The sequence below is a fragment of the Leptonychotes weddellii genome, chromosome 2 (genome assembly GCF_054177405.1).
Source record: "Leptonychotes weddellii isolate Sample4059 chromosome 2, ASM5417740v2, whole genome shotgun sequence".
Classification (NCBI taxonomy): Eukaryota; Metazoa; Chordata; class Mammalia; order Carnivora; family Phocidae; genus Leptonychotes; species Leptonychotes weddellii.
The window spans coordinates 8,155,154-8,162,622 of NC_138370.1; positions in this window are offsets into that span (position 1 = coordinate 8,155,154).

The following is a 7,469-nucleotide window of genomic DNA, read 5'->3' on the forward strand; positions in this document are numbered from 1 at the left end:
AAAAAAAAAAAAAGAATAATATTGAACCTTTGAGTTGAGTATACTGATGCATTAGCCATGGCATTCCATTTTTGGCAAGACTGTTAGTTAATCAAAATGAATGAAAAAAGAAACTAACCTTTTTCTAAAACAATGTAACCCATTCAAGAAAAGATGGATGACAAAATAAGTTCAATATATTGATTTGATGTCTTTTTCCAGTTGAATCTGAATCAAAATCTTGAAAGTTTAGCTTCTACCACATTGTATAAATAAGTACATTAGTTTCAATTTATGAAGAAACGTGGAAATTTCTTTTGTTCAACTGAGTAGTCACATAATCAATCTGCTGCCAAGGACTAAAAATAAGAGTCTTTTTTATTTTTCCCACGACTTTATTTTTATCATCATACCTGGACAATTGTGAATACTTCAGTCAACTATGTAAAATTTCAAGCATTCTATGCAAATTTAAAACTTTAAGCATTCCCAACCTCTACACCATAGAAAATATACGAATACTGCAAAAGTACAAGAAACTTGAGTTCACTGTAACTTACTTCTTTGAGAAAAAAATCATAAGAACTTACAATTTATGTGATATTTCAGTCATTTGAGGTTTCAAAGATTAATAAAGTATATTAATTTTCCTCAGGAAGTTGAGGAAGATATACAGATGACAGATATGTAACTGACTAGCACATTCAGATCTCTAGTTTTGAGATTCTGAACTCAATATTTGTGGGACATCTCCTGTTGGATGTGCTAATGATAACCAAAATTCAACATGACAAAAAGTGAGTTCATTTTCTCTTTTTTGACCATGAACCTATTCCTTAGCTCAAACCCACTTCATGCCTGCTTTTGCTAATTTCAGGCAATGGCACCAATTTCCACCCAATCATGAAAACTCATATTCCAGAAATGGTCCAGGTCTCTACTTCTATCGGTAAGCTTAGCCAACAACTTACTGACTCCTATTAAATTAGCTCTTGAGTATCTCTCAAGTATCTTTTCACCTAATTATCCCTACAGTTGATTATTTACTTTAGATTGGTCTTCATCTTGAATCTCCAGGACTACCACAAATAGGAGAATGATCAAGGCAAAACACAAATTAAACCATAGCCTTTCTTTTTGTGAAACATTAAGTAGACCATCTATGACCTAATTATTTATATTTCTCTAGTCTAATCTTGATATTAATAGCTCCATTTGCATCTCAAACTTTAATGAATCTAAAACTTCTTGTTTCAAAAACAAACTAAAATATATAGTACACAGTGTCATTACCAGGCTGGTTACTCTGTATAAGATGCTCTCCCCAGTCAGTGGCCTCTGATGCATCCCTGTTCACCCAATAATTTTATACACGTGGCTTTTTTTTTTTGCATGTGAAAATTTCCCTGAGCTTTCCATAGAATTTATAATCTTTCCTTAGTATAGTTCCCCCATTCTATAAACACTTTAACATTGTTTATATGGGGACCCAAGTTTGCTGACATTATATTCAGATATACAGAGAACACATCTTCTGTCTTTCCTTTTTTCTTTATGTATCTAAACCATTTTATTTCCCTCAAGTTTTCTCACCATGATAGAAGTGATTAGTATTGTTCTAATTCAATAACTCACATAGGCCCATAAGGAAACTTACAGTGTCTTAGGTAAAATATATTTCTTTTCAAATTTCCACATATATCTTATTGCTACTTCTCAAGATATGGAGTGAATTCACAGTAGACTCATATGACTTACTTAACCTTGCGATGGTAAAGTTAAAATAGTATCCCACTGTTATTTTCAGTAGCCTCTGATAAGGAATGACAGATCTAGGTTTTCTCTGAGTAGATATCTGCCTGTATCATGTGATGATGTCATTAGCTGATGGATCTCATGTCCAATGACAGAATCGTATTCTACTTTGTATGGCCATCTACCCTAACATGATAGCTAACATCAGCTGCCACTGTTTCTGCAGTCTCCCTTGACTCTGCTGATATAATCTCTGTTTGCCTTCTTGGGTCTGCTGTGATTTCCATATTATCATGAAAAAGGAGGTTCACTCAGCTTTCGGCAACAGAGCTACCCCTATGAAAACCGTCCTCTCCCAGGTGAATGTTATTCACATAAACAAAAACAGAGAGAAATTTAGAATAGTTAAAGCAAGGTTCTCCTTCTGTATTACCAAACTAAATAAGATTCCATAAATGTGTCCACAACAAGGTGGTAGCAGAGAACTAAACAAGAAGAAAGATGGGAACTTTGTTCCTCAGGCATTTTCCTTAAATCTTACAATATTACTCCATCCCACCTTTTATGAACAGAGAGGAGTTCCAGACCTGGGTTGTATTATAGGCCAATGTTTGTTCTCTCTTCTTTTTTTACATTCTTACACGTGACAAGAAAAGAAAATCTCCCTATCCCCACTGCCCTTCCTGCCTGATCGTGACCTCCATCTCATAAAACTCTAGTATAATCAACAATTACAACCAAGAGCTAATGAAATTAAGAAAAGACATTTCCTTTTAAACCGCTTAGATTTCAAGTCCATAATTCTATAGTTCAAAATCACATTAAAACAATGAATTGTCAATTCTATATGATGGACATACATTCACTTAAGCATCAATGAATTGAATGCTCCAAGGCAACAAGATTTATAGATTATAAAAACAACTGAGAAGTATATAATGCTCTCATCTTTAAACAAAATCAGGCATAAGCCTGAGTATGAGGGAATATTTTTCCTAATTTACATCTACAGAGTATATATATTAAATATATAATATATAAATCATAAATATATAATTACATATCATATATATCAGGAATATATATATAGAGAGAGCATATATTATAAGAAATGTCCTTTTATATTTAATTTATATATATTCTGTTGTATCTAGGATGTTCTTCCAATTACTTTATTTTGAACAACAAAGTACTGTTCAAGGAATACTTGCTGACATTACCTGAATTAAGGAAATTTGGGGATATGTCTGTAGCTGTCAATTGCCAGGATTAGTAAAAAAAAGAGGCTAATAAACGTCCTTCAGTTACATATTTCTAGTTCATTTCATTGTAGTTGGAAAACATATACTAACATACAGCAAAAATACTACAGCACAACGATTAGCAGCAAAAGCTTTGAAGTCAAACTGTCTTAACTCAAAAATTGGCCGTTATGGGGTCTGTAGGTAAACTTAGGAAAATATTAAACTCTATATTCATCATCTGTAAAATGTGGATAGTATTATTAATTATCACAGTATATTGTTCTCAGAACTAAATGAATTACATACATCAAGTGCTTACAATATCCCCAGGTAAAAATTACTTAATAAATGTTAAATATAAATAGCACTTCCTCATTCAAGAATGAAATTTGTTTCCCTAATACTTTTACCTTTACTTTCTTTTAAAGAAAAAAGAAAATATAACTATATAAATTTTCAAATATTGAAGATAGTTGCTAACTCAGCTTATCATACAGTTTTAAATTATTCATCACTCCTGTTTTCCATTTATAAATAAACCCCAATTATTCTAAAACACTCAAGGTGTTTATGAAGAATTAAACCCAGTCATCCTGGCTTGATTTTTGACTATGCATGTTAAATACCAATAACATCTTTTTTTTTTCTAGATATTAAGGGTATTATAGATCACGCTGAAATTTTGTGATAGACACAGGATAAGGCAAAACAAAAGCAAAAACAGGAATCGCACTACAATGAATCGCCTTGTGTCCCCAGGTCCCTACTGATTTTTCTTCTTTCCCCCAATTTTCAGAGTCTTCTTCTGATTGTTTTATATATAATTTCATGGATTTTTATTTGTATTAAAATGAAAGAAGAAGTAAAATGTGTCCATTGCATTATTCTGGAAGTATAAGTCCTGTAAAATCCATTTAAGCATAAAAATCCTGAAGTTATTTTTACTTGTGTTGCTATTAAGCTATATTTTCTTCACTGAGAGTTGGATGCTTAACTGACTGAGCCACCCTAAGTACCCCAAAAGTTAAAATTTTTAACATATATTTTTACCAGATATCTTTGTTGTGCTTTCTTGTAAATGTCATCTTCAAATTTGATATTTTCCATAGATTTATTCAAATTATTGATATAATCTTGAACAGATGTAAGACAAAACTCCAAATAAAGTCATCATTATTGCATTTATTTATGCATACAACCAGCAATTGCTTTTGAAACACTTTCTAATCATCAGTTATTGTATAAACTAATGACCCTAAAAATCTAAAAATCTACAAAAACACAAGAACAAAAAAAAAAAACTTCTACCCCAAAAAAGTTTGTATCTTGAGTCAATGAGGAAGAGAAGTGCTTACACACATACCCCCACACACATTTTAGGAAATGTGGAGGGAATACTATTAAAATAAACCATATACAACTTATAAACTATGTGGTTGTATAGGAGAAAAAAAGGATTCCCAAGACGTGGAAAAGACATTACACATAGTTTGCTGACTGATAGAGACTAAGACCTATAATCTCATGATAAACTCCCACATGCACGTGTATGAAAGAAGCTTTCAATTTCTGAGAACTTTAATATTAGCGGTAATATTAAGAGTATATTAGTGGAAGCAGGATGAAAGAGTATACTGAATACTGCTGGAATGACTATTTCCTGAAATTGAAGGCAAACTTACACAGGTGAATATTATTATGATTTTCTTTAGGTTTAGTGAGAGGAAATAATATTTTACATGATTACCTAATTCAGGCTTCATTGAACTGGATTCAAACCCTGAGCTATCTTATTCCAAAATACAAGTTCTTAATTGCATATCATATTGTGTCCTCCACATATAGCAATTTATATGGAATCAACAAATATTACATGTGATCTCTCTTGTTAGGGAAAGATTTGTTTGATGGTACATTGGCTTTTCTAAAAGAGGGGGTATTTTGCATATCTTTTAATCACTATTCCCTCAATATCATTTCTCCAGATTGAAATTTTTTTTTAAAGAGGTTAAACATAAGATTATAGTCCCCAGCAAATGATTGCTTGAAAACTGTTATAAGATATTCATTGAACACATATTCAGGGCCTAACACTCTTCCATAAAAACTGAACAGTCTAAAAATAAAAGCATCTGAAACTGAAGAACATCTAATGTATATGAGGAGATAAGCCTTAAGAGTGTCTCCAGGCAGGGCAGTCAAAATTAACTTCAGATAATGGTTTTGAATTTACTTTACTGCACAGTTGACTTAAGAATGATCTCACAAAGTTCTGTTTTATAAAGCGCGGCTGAATTCGTTTTACCTTGAATGCAGGTATAAACTGATGCCTGCCTGAGCCAACATAAAGATCTTAGTAAAGCCCATAGAGAATTTCAAAGGAAAAAGAATGATCAAGAAGGTCAAATACCCACAGAAGAGTTTAATTAAGATAAGGACTAAAGAGTGCTCAATGTACTTGGTAGTAAAAGTTATTGATAACCTTAGTGAAAAAAGTTTCACTGGAAAGTTGAGTACGGGAGTCTGATTAAAATGGGTTAAATAATGAATGGGAGGTAAAAAGGTAGAATGGAAGCAAAGGTTTCTCTTTTTAAAGCTTGCTATAAAAAGAGTTGTGGGGTCATGACAGAATTCTTTTTTCTTTTCTTTTTTTTTTTTTAAAGTCTTAAAAACTTAAACACATTTATGTGCTCAGGGAGAGAAACTGATTGGAAAGGAAAAGATACACAATGAACTAGAAATTTGATGTACTTACTTTGCTAAAAAAGACAAAAGGTCAGTCTCTACCATACAGAGACACGACTTTACTTTGCATAGGCAGATATTTATCTCTTTGGAGAAGGCAAAATGAAGAAATCGGGATGGATACACAATAAGATAAACTGGTGTATGAGCCAGTAAATCATGGGCTATATGCCTAAAAACCTCTGTCATAGGAAGCAAGGTTGTCATCTGGTTTTGAGAAGGATGAAGGTGAGGTTGAAAAGATTAGGAAATATATCTATATATTTTTACATTTTATTATGTTTTTTTATGTCATGTTAGTCACCATAAAAGTACATCATTAGTTTTTGATGTGATGTTCCATGATTCATTGTTTTCATATAACACCCAGTGCTCCATGCAATACATGCCCCCCTTAATGCCCACCACTGGGCTAACCCATCCCCCCACCCCCTCCCCTCTAGAACCTTCAGTTTGGTTCTCGGAGTCCATAGTCTCTCATGGTTCGTTTCCCCCTCCGATTCCCCCTCCTTCATTTTTCCCTTCCTTCTCCTAATGTCCTTCATGCTATTCCTTATGTTCCACAAATATGTGAAAGCATATGATAACTGACTTTCTCTGTTTGACTTATTTCACTTAGCATAATCTCCTCCAGTCCCATCCATGTTGACATAAAAGTTGGGTAGTCATCCTTTCTGATGGCTAAGGAATATTCAATTGTATATATGGACCACATCTTCTTTATCCATTAGTCCCTTGGATGCCTCTTAAGGGCATCTCGGCTCTTTCCACAGTTTGGCTATTGCGGACATTGCTGCTATTGAACATTGGGGTGCACATGGCCCTTCTTTTTACTACATCTGTGTCTTTGGGGTAAATACCCAGGAGGGCAATTGCTGGGTCATAGGGTAGCTCTATTTTTAATTTTTTGAGGCACCTCCACACTGTTTTCCAAAGTGGCTGTACCAACTTGCATTCCCACCAACAGTGTAAGAGAGTTCCCCTTTCTCCACAACCTCTCCAACATTTGTTGTTTCTTGCCTTGTCTATTTTTGCCATTCTAACTGGTGTAAGGTGGTATCTCAATGTGGTTTTGGTTTGAATTTCCCTGATGGCTATGATGATGAAAACTTTTTCATGTGTTTGTTAGCCATTTGTATGTCTTCTTCAGAGAAGTGTCTGTTCATGTCTTCTGCCCATTTTTTGACTTGATTATTTGTTTTTGGAGTGTTGAGTTTGAGAAGTTCTTTATAGATCTTGGATATCAGCCCTTTGTCTGTAGTGTCATTTGCAAATATCTTCTCCCATTCCGTGGGTTGTCTCCTTGTTTTGTTGACTGTTTCCTTTGCTGTGCAGAAGCTTTTTATCTTGATGAAGTCCCAAAAGTTCATTTTCCCTTTTGTTTCACTTGCCTTTGGAGATGTATCTTGAAAGAAGTTGCTGTGGCCGATATCGAAGTGGTTACTGCCTATGTTCTCCTCTAGGATTTTGGTGGATTCCTGTCTCACATTGAGATCTTTCATCCATTTGAGTTTATCTTTGTGTATGGTGTTAGAGAATGGTTGAGTTTCATTCTTCTTTATATAGCTGTCCAATTTTCCCAGCACCATTTATTGAAGAGACTGTCTTTTTTCCATTGCATATTTTTTCCTGCTTTGTCGAAGATTATTTGACCATAGGGTTGAGGGTCCATATCTGGTCTCTCTTTTGTGTTCCATTGGTCTAAATATCTGTTTTTGTGCTGGTACGATGCTGTCTTGGTGATCA